Below are 10,924 nucleotides of genomic sequence, written 5' to 3'. Positions count from 1 at the left end.
ATGAAATGCGGTGTTAGTTTTACACCAAATGAAACCAAATCTAAACCTTCCAAAAAGTTCAGCTCTTTTTCTTGTAATGCCACAGAATATTTTCCCAAAAGTCATGAAGATGATTTTTGCTAATGTGAGTCAAGCCTTTGACTTCTTTTTGGTCAGCAGTGGTTTTCTCTTTGGATCTCTCCCATGGTTGCCATTTTTTCCCACGCTCTTTCTTATTGTTGAATCATAAACTCTTTAGATGTTTTTCTGGGTTCTTTGTGATCTGGATGAGTCATCGATGCACTCTTGGGGTAATTTTGGTAGGTTGACCACTCCTGGGAAGGTTCACTACTGTTCCAAGTTTTTACCATTTTTAAATAATGGCTCTCGTCGTGGTTCACTGGAGTCTCAAAGCTTTAAAAACGGCTTTGTAAACCTTTCTAGACTGAGGGACGTCAATGAATTTGTTTCTCACCTGCTTCTTAAGATTGTGGCAGTAAGTGCTGTATTTCTAAATCTTTTAGCCTACTCCACTTTGACTTGCTCTATTTAAGTGATTTCTTGACCCAACAGGTCTGGCAGTAATCAAGCCTGGATGTGGCTACTTAAACTGAACTCAGCTTTCCAGAAAATCTAGTTTATCACAGTCAGTTCATGGCTTAGATAGCTTTTCCCTTAATAAATAGAATCTTGGTTGAAAAACTGCATTTTGTTTGGTTTACTAAGATTATTTTTTATCAGTATAAACATTTGTTTAATAACGTGAAAAATGTAAGTGTGAAAAATGTGCAAAAAACAGGAAAACATCAGGAAGCTGGCAAATACTGTTTCTTGGCACTGCATTAGTTCATTTACTGCAAAAGATTCTGTACAGAGGTCATAGCTTGCACCACCCAGTAAAACACAAAGCAGTTAACAATGGCTCCACCTACATAAACAGACCTCTTTCACTACATGAAAATGGTAGGTAAACAGAGGTGCCACTAATAATGTTAATTAAGGCTTTGCACCTGAAACAGCCAAACCTTCCTTAATGTTATTTGTAACAAGTTTTACATAATATTTCATGTCAAAATAGCTACAATTTTAAAGAAACGTCAATAATTAAATGCTAGCATGACTTTCTTTCACTCAGTGGTATTTAGTTGTTTTGATTTGATTCTCCAGTGCTCTAATAAATAGAAGAATTTTTTACTGCAGTATGTTAACCCTAATAAATGTATGGTTTAATAATATGCCTGGCAGTCAACCTCATCAAATACATGATAACAAAGAAAGATCAGTGTGCAGTTTGATCACGTGTTTGGCAGTGGCTACCTGCAAACATGGTACCAATGCATAATTCATTGCCCAACTGCGATCTTCATTAACCTGTGCTCTACCTTACATTGCCTGGCAAAGAGAGGACATTGGAGGAGGTTGTACAAAGGGGCAGAGACAAAGGATCTCAGAGTGAATAAAAAAGATGGATGCAACAGAGATCTATGTTTTGTTCTAGGTCACAGTACCTGTCTCCGAAGTGACAGCCACATCTGAGTCACACAGCAGGTAAGGGTGAAAGAAGACAAAACAGGTGCCTGCAGGTCCACGAGAGCAGAGAGCACACGTCGGACTATCCATTCTTTAATACACAGCAACACATAAGAGAGAGCTCCTTAAGCCTTTCATGTTTCTTATGTCTCTAAATCCCTTTACTGTTTCTTGTTTCTGTCAGCTGATTGCTTGCTCTCAGTCTCACACGGGCACAGTGAAAGTTAATAACAGTAGACTTTATACCCTTGGTTTATGAGTTACACCGCTGTTGTAATCAAAACAGGTAATGAACTAAATGGTGCCTTTGCAAGGTGTAGATACACCTAGGTTAATATTAGGCTATTTATCATATGCAGTAACAAAAATAACAATCACTTGTTGATCAACCTGTTTGGGAGGTATGCTCATGTTTGCATCATAGGGCTTGGCTTTTAAAAAAAATAATAATAATAAGGCCAATACAAAAAGTAACTTTGTTTCATGATTTTGCATCAAACACATGAAATGCACTTGCTCAAAAAACATAAAAACCGAGGCATCTTCAGAAACTACAGCATGTGCAGCGTCTAATTGACGTTGTTGCATCTTTACCACTAGATGTCACCGTCAACCCAAGTTAAACTCCAATGGGGGAAACTCCAGTGTCAAATAAATCATCCTGTACACCAGGGGTGTGCCGTGACTTCTACACGAAGGCAAACCGTGAGGACCCCCACCTCCAATATAAACAAGCAGACAAGCAAACAAACTTTCCTTCAATCTTCCACTCTGGACCTCATTAAAACATACAATTCTGACAGCCTCTTGCTGCGCATTTTCAGGATGTCTACTCCTTTCTGTACTTCTGAGGAAGAATTGCTTATGTACTTATGTGTTTATAATCTAAAAATCTACTATTAGTTGACAATGATGAGTGGTGAAATTTAAAAAACAAACAAGAACAAGAACAAGAACAACATTTACTTTAGCAAAAGTGTCAATAAAGCATAAAGAAAACACCTCACTATGCATAAATATGTATTATTGGCAAATTTTACATAAAGTATCAAAAGTAAAAGTATTTATTCTACAGAATCAGAACATCAGTGTTATATGGATAATTTCTATTACTGCTGTAGACACCTTTTATTCTGTTTATTCCACAGTAGTACATCACATGTTTGTAATGTAGCTGTCCCAAACCATGTAGCTGTAATGTGAGAGTCACATGTTTCTAAAAAACAAACAAACCCATAAACAAATACAGCTTTTAACTGGGTCAGAAACACAGAAATATCTTTGAGAAGTATATTAAAAATATTTAATATAGACTGTGTGATGTTGTTAACTGTTTATATCAACAGCAGGCTTCAAATATTTTTGGAAAATTAAGTTAGCGTATAACTAGCTGTATCAAAACAGCGTTGTACATTTGGGAAATTGAGTAATTTTTCTGGTAATTTGAAATTGTTTGTGGAGCCTGCATCTCTTTAACTTCTTGTTTTTTTTTAAACTCGACATGTTAGGAGCTCATCTCTCTGTCATTAAAGGTTTCATTACTAACAGGCTAAACAAGCTTTTAAAAGTCACAAATGTTGGCCAAGGTGGTTATTAAGAGAATAGTTATCTGTTAAAATGATAAATGTGAGTGCTTATTTTCTTGCTAATGCTTCTTCTGTTTCCACACAAAGCAGATGGTAACTGATCTCAGAGACGTGGAAGCAGTCAACAGCACCTTGTCTAGCATGTTAATCTACCATCAGTTTCCCATCAAAGACCAGAGGTTTATTCACAATATGCATTTACAAAAAATAGAAGAAGCTGCTGCCTTTTAGCTTGACAAACACCAGCCGCTGTTAACTTTGAGACCACTTACCCACACTGATTTTAGTCACTCTATATGCAAGAGGAGTTAATCCTGCTTCCAGAGACAACAGCCAACTCCAGCCAAAAGATGGGAGTAATGTAAAGGATGCATGGGAACAGGCATGGCAGAAGACTGAGAGAAAAGGAGAGCAGTCACTTTACTTTGGTATCTTTAGTTGGCGTCTGTTTATAAGTGTCAGGCAAGCACTGCTTTCCTTGCTTGCCCCGATGGAACACCTCTGCCGTACACATGAGTTACCTACACAAATCATTTCATTCACATTGTAAAATTTGAACAACAAATGAAAACTGCAGGAAAAAAATCACCTGCTGATCGTTTGTAGAAAACAACATTGACGCATTTAATAAAATGGTAATCAATCCCATAAATAGATACCATGAAAAGGTAGTTATTGTCATTAACAGTCAACATACTTCTTCCTAGTTATTCTCTTTCCTTTTAAATCTCCTCTGCATTTGAACAAAAGCATTTGACTCACTGAATTCAGGCATATCATGGACTAGTGAGTTCTAGTATATGATTACACTGAATCACAGTGATCATCTTTTACTGTATATGTTCATGATCGCCCATTCAAGAGGTCTGGCTGAAACAACACTACAGCACACTAGCAGATGTGACGTTGCTTTTGGCATGTGGCACTGTTTGCAAGGGTAGCATCAGGTGTAATATACCTTAATATTTTCATTATGTCCTCCTCCCTCCAGTGGTTTTGTTCAATCTTTTCTAGACAGGCGAGAAACTGTGTTAGTTTGCAACAGAAATATTAGTCAGTCAAGGTATTATTCATAGTTTTTATTATTCAAATTAATCTTCTTTTCTAATTATTATTATTGCATTAATGATAATGCAGCATTTAGTGATTCAAAGATGTTCTAACACCACCCCACTACCCGGGGCTGTTGCCCTGACAGATGGCTGTGCCACTGCTCTATCTGTAAATGGAAGCTGTAAACCAGCAAGGGGGAAAGCAAACAGATGACAGCTATCCTCACCAGCACTGTTCTGAGGTACTTTGATGTAGAAAAAAGAATTGGCTGTAGGTCAGATTTGTCTGAATAAGCTAGAATATAAGCAAGCAACTGCCACCTGCAAGCATGTTTCTGTAACAGGATGTGGACACAAACATGGAAGAAATCAAAGCTGGTGCTGCTAGCTGTGCTGAGGTTATCCCAAATCTGTAACACTAATCTAAACCTTTTTATGTTTACATCTTTAAACATGATACACAGTGTCACTAATAGAGACGCACAAATCCACCAGTCAGGCATTCTTACATATGTTAGATTATGAATTGGTACTTTACATACACATGCACAGTGGTGCAGATAAACAGCGCCTCACACACTTACGTTTGGCTGTGGGTATCAGTCAGTTTTTCACTGTGAGTGAGGAAGATACAAAGTTCACTAAACTAAAGTGTAGAAGAACCACACTAAAAATGTTCATAACTAAAAAGCTAATGAGAGAGCTGAATCACCAACACCCAAATGAGCTAAAGCTAAAGCTAAAGCTTGCTATAGCTCAGATACTTTTGACTCTGAGAGACTAGATTTTCCAGGTTGAGGGAAAAAATTGCACTAAAGCTACAAAAGAGCAGAAAGGACCAAGGACCATTTATCAGTTAACCTTATTGTGTAGTCACATACAACTTGACAATTATTACTTAAAAAAAAAAGATTTGCTAACTTCTTAATAAGTATAGTACACTCCTGCTCTTTTTTGTAAGCCATCAAGTGACCCGAGCCATGGCACTCATGATGATTTGGCCTAGAGGAAGTCATAGTTCAAAGGTTAGGAGGTGGAATGTGACAGCCAATGGTAATGTAATGACTAAAAAAAATAATCTGATATAGATATGTGATATATGTCTTTGTTGCTGAATAAAAACATTACTGTTAATTACTGTTTCTGTCAAAAATGACACTATAAAATGTCCATAGACACCCTTGTATGGAGGGTCACAAGTGCCAAAATGAACGAACTAAATATATCATTAACTATTTAAATAAATATGTAATTAATTAATTAAATCTATAAATAATGAATTGAAGCTCAAAGAGTTGCATTTAAAACATTTTATAAATAATTGATTTCCAGTTTTAATTAATCAAGGCCACATTTAACCATTTAGTAATGTATTTAATTGAATTAATTTGGCAGTCCTGGCCCTCCATACATTTGATATTAACTTTGTCTCTCCAAATACATTTTACATATATTGTTCTTAAATGTTTTGCACTTGTCTATAGTGATGGGGGAAGATGAACTTTGCGGCACAATGCTGATCTTTGGTTGCATGTTTTGGTTGGTTTGGTAGTGTGTTGCTATCTCCTGTAGGTTATAGTGGCAGGGTGACATGAGGAAGATTAGGGGTGACACTGGCTAAATGTTTGCAGATGAGGGCTCCCAATATTTAATCACCATGGTAACAAGGGTCACCAGGATGGGCCAATGGGCCAACTAGCCCAGGGGTATTATGGGGCAAGATGTTTATTTCAGAATCAGATTGTGGGTATGAATGTGTGCATGAGGAAGCTGTTTGTGTGTGCGCGCACACTTGCGTACGTGTGTATGCCCTCAATTGTCCCTTGACCACATGCCTGAGGGAAAAGTGTGCTTGGTCAGTGCTCTTCTAAACTTCACTTAACACGACCTCCTCCCCCCTAACCTCAGCATAATAATCCACACTGTCATAGTCTTGGCAGGATGAGGTGAGTGGAGACTTCCTAATGGCCAACAACGCATTCATTTTAATGCTGTGTGCACATTCCCGTGGTCCAGTAGTAGCCATGGCAGGCATACACAACATAAGCTGGCTAGTTCACTGTCCTCGTGGGAAATATACTTCTCACTGAATAACATTTGGTTTGATATTGCACAAAGACAGAATAACAAGCCACATGCCACCTCAGCGCAGAGAGCAGGCTCCAAAATTACATCACAGAGCTGCACAGAGGTCTTGAGAATGCCACATACTCACCAAAAGGCATTACAGGTTGGGAGGAGGTCACATTTAAAAATTACTCTTGCTAACATGTATTGAGCATTTTTTAAAGATGTCTAGTAACAGGCACTTTGCAGATATGTTAAAACGCAATTACCCATATAGCAAGCAGGTATAGCCCCGATCTGGTATCAAGCTGGCACTGTTGGCTGACTTCTGGCATGATAAGATGTGTGTCATCCAGATATGGGCCAGGCCTGGCATAGACAGCACTGTCTATGTAATGGTATGCCACATCTGGCTCAATTGTGGTTTGGTTTATGTGGCCCAGGCTAATAGAAAACAGGTCTGGCCCAGATCTGGCATCAAGCTGGCACTTCTGACTGACTGGTGTCATGGCAGAGTGTATGTCAACCAGATGTGGGCCAGGTCTGGATGGCACTATTTATGTTCCTATTTTCCTATTTTAGTTAGAAGATCCAAATGTCATATTGCAATACTATACTGCTATGGTAGCCAATGTTTCAAAAGCAGGTTTGTGAGTGTACACTTTATCCAAACCTAGTGAGGGTTTACTCATGTTTACCGCTGGGTGGCTGTAGCTCAGGCAGTAGCGCAGGTCCCCTATTAATCGGAAGGTTAGTGGTTCAATCCCTGGTTCCTCCTGTCTGCATGTCAAGAGTATGAATGTAGTTAGGAAGCACTCAGTTTAGAGAGATTGGGTGAATATGGCATATTGTATAGAGCACTTTAAATAATCCAGGAGGGTAGAAAAATGCTATAAAAGAATCAGTCCCATTCACTGTCTGAACAGAGTTTCATGATGTTATTATGTTCCAGCACATGTTTTTATTACATGACTTGATTAAAGTACACATCAGACTGACATCTGGCCCAGCACAGGGCCAGCAGTGTGTCTGCAACTGGCCCGTGGCTGCACACAACTTACGCATGGCCCACATACTGCAAACAATGATAGCCCTTTGGTGGCCCAGATTTGCCAGATGTAATCTGGGCCAGCACAGGACCACCAGTGTGTCTGCAACTGACCTTGTGATGGCCCATGTGTGGGCCACCTCTGGCAAACCAGATCTGGGCCACCAAAGGGCCGTCATTCTTTGTGGTATGTGGGCCATGTGTAAGCACATTGTGTGGGCCAAATCGGGGCCATACCGATTTTGCTATGTGGGTACAAGTCCCACTCACCTGCTATTCAAACCTCCTGTTTGCAAAAAGGCAGCATATCACATGAAAGTTACCTTTTTTTCAAACAGTGAGTAGTGGCTGCGAGGGACAGATAAATAAGGTTTAACGTAAAGAGTGAATCAGACTGCAGCAGAGTCCAAGGATTATATGCATCTGAAAATAAGAATAAAAGGTCCCTTTTTTTACCACAAAAATGTAGTTAGCACCTTTTAATAACAGGAGAGTTTAAACCAGCATTTAAACCACCAAGCATTTTTGCTAGTTTCAGTTTTACCATTTTCATCCCACATCAGTTTATAGTCAAAATCAGGCTTGTGTAAAAACTCTCTGTATCTAATTTTAATAATATTTTTTTTAAAAGGAAGAAAGAAAAAAAGGTATTTTTCATCCTGTTTTGACTGGACGTGCTAAGAAAAGCGGTGAGGTCACTAAAAGGAGCTTATTTTTTACAATGTCATTCGCCCACACTTTGTGTTCAGCCGGGTGGTTTTATTGTCTTTTCAACTCTATTTTCATCCTACCAGTACAAAAAAGTTCTTTTTAGTCTCCCCCTCACCCTTTTTGCAGTTTGGTTTATACAGTAAAATAATACGTCTGTGGCGATAAGGTAGATCTGTGAATGTTTCACTGTTCAGAAGAGTTCAAATAAACCTGCTTTATATCCATTTAGGAAATTCCACAAAAGCGTTGTGGGCAGGAATACCACAAGTCTTCAGGGAACACCAGAGCAGAATATTTCCCGGAATTTTGGGGGCCTGTACACCCACAGCAACAGCAGCAACGGCGGTTCGTTTTGAGTCAGAGCACAGCTCATTTTGAGATATCACAGGTAGCAAAGCTTGTTTGTCTCCCTGACTGTGACTCTCTAGAGGACCAGAAATTAAATCCAGTAAACGGAGAGAAGGAGACAAGGCAGGAGTATTGGGTGCAGGGTAGGGAAAATACAGGAGATGAGAAAAAGTGCATTTTTTAAATGGTGAATAATTTGTACGCCCTGACATGATGCTGTGCAGGACCACTTCCTGTGGCTCAGGTTTCAGTGTGTAAATGTGCTATGGGGGGAGGGTCTGCTTCCTGAGCTTTTTGCAGGGGTTATGGAAAAAGTTGGGAACAATATGCAGCAAGTTGAGGATTTTCTTAAAGATCAAAAAAAACTTTATTGTAGATTTATAATGGAGTGCAATGGGGATAAACTGAGAAGTTACACCCCCTTTCCAAAAACGCTTTGGAGAGACAGCATTTATTTATTTATTTTTAAAAAGAGGTTATAAAGTGCAAATGGAAACATTTACATTTCATATACCAAATATAGACCATATGAAAAATTAAAAAGTTTTAACAGTGTGGATCTATATTATATCAGTATTTAAGCTTCTTTACCTGCAATTTTATTAAGTATGGGATAAAAATGAGGATGTATACCTTAGTCCATGCAGGTGCTGATTACATGTGTGTGGCCTTGGGAAGTGTTAGCCACTTCTAAGCTAAACAACCTTGTTCAGACATGATGTTTTTCCTCCCTCTGTACATTCACACCAGCCCACCTTTTAATAGGAGAGTTGATATCCCAGCGGTGCCTTTCCTAATAACCCGTGTTTACCTTAAAGCTACAGAGCCGAGATTTAACAACAGTCACGGTCTGTTATTGCGTAAGACTCTCCCTCTCAGATGTCCCACCTTTTTATTTTGATCAGTTCTTTGCTTTATCCCTTTAATTTTGTTAAATTAATTTGCCTCTCTTCATTAATTTCCTTCTTTTTCTCTCTTCTTCTCTTTATGCTTTGCTGTGTGCACGTGTGTGTCCAGCTTAGGGCTTGGCAGCGTCTCCTCTGAGGTTTCTGTGGCTGCAGGTAGCGGACCTGTTCACTTAAACACTGTACCTCTAATGTACTCCAGATGATCCAACTATTTATAACTCACACACACACACACACACACACACACACACACACACACACACACACACACACAACTTTACTACTCTCGCCTGTTGTAATCCCACTGCCTGGATTTTTACTATGCCATCATTTCTTGAGATGAGTTTGTTCGAAACACACGCACATACAAACACACACACACGGTTTCTCTAATATGTCTGTCTTCGCATTTTACTCTACTTTTAGTCTCAGGACCTTTTGCCACCCCTTTTTAAGAGGCGGTGTTACTTTACACTTTTCCTGTTGGTATGCCATGTCTAGAGTTTACCCATGTGTGTCTAAGCGTGTGTGTGTGTGGAGAAAGAGTGTGGGTGGGTGGGGAGGGTTTGAAAGTTGGCACTTACCTTTACCAGGCAGCCGGGGGAACAGAATTATGGGGCATTCAGGCCAGTTTTACTGGACTTGAAAAAACATGCAAATAGGTCATATGACACCAACCTCCAGGCTTATAAAATCACAGAAGGGGGGGGGGGGGGGGGGGGGAGAAGAGGCAGAGACAGAAAAACAACAGTCAGAAGAGCAAAATTACAATACTAAACTAATACTGAACAGAGTAAAGCACACACACACAGATTCAGAGCACAATTGGCTAAAAAATGCTGGCCCACAATAATCATTGCATCAGCAAGACTTTGTTTTCATGCAGTCCCTGAATCGTTCTCTTTATCTCGCTGTGGTTTTATTCCTTTCACCTACATTCTCCAGCTTTGTGCGCACACACTCACACACACGCAAATTTTTAGCCAGCAAATATAGAGGCCTGATGGATGTTTTTGTCTTTGTGCATGCCAGTAAACAAAATCAGGAGAAAAGGAAGGAGTTTGAGAAAGACGAGGAAATGAGAGCACAGAGAGAGAGAGAGAGAGAGATGATTTGATGATAAAAGGAGTAAGCAAAGGAGCAAATATGACCAAGAGGAGGGAGGAGTGGGGTGGGTGGAGGGGATTTGGGCTAGGAAAGAGGGAACTGGAGAGAGCTGGAAAGACAGAAACAGACCACCTCAAAGTAATGAGAGAGGGACCGAGGAGATAGAAATATTGAAAAGTGGGGAAAGAAACCAAGAGAGACCACCCCACAGTGAACACCAGTGGGAACGCCGTGCAGATTTTAAAATCTTATTTCTCTCCCAGCACAGCTCTCCTTAAACCAACACCCGAAGCAGGAGTCGATCTTATTGCCAAGCCATCCCTCACTCTGCCCTTCTGCATGTGTGCACGCACATACTGACTCATGACAGGGCCCCCAGAACGCTAGTAAACCACGGCTGCGCTCTGCTTATTGCCTGCAACGAGGAAAAGCTCGAAAACTTTATATAAGACGGGATGATGCAACACTCTGTTGCGCATCAGAAAAGCCTTGGTTACTGTGAACAGAGTTGAAACTATCATCTCTGCTATTAACGCAGCCAGGAAACATGCATTTCCCCTGCAGAAAGCCACAATCCCATCTGTGTGA

Source organism: Copadichromis virginalis, linkage group LG22 (assembly GCF_057382275.1).
Source record: "Copadichromis virginalis isolate Kocher_CV1m ecotype Utaka linkage group LG22, C_Virginalis_male_GT1.1, whole genome shotgun sequence".
Classification (NCBI taxonomy): domain Eukaryota; kingdom Metazoa; phylum Chordata; class Actinopteri; order Cichliformes; family Cichlidae; genus Copadichromis; species Copadichromis virginalis.
Note: the sequence above shows the minus strand (reverse complement) of the source record.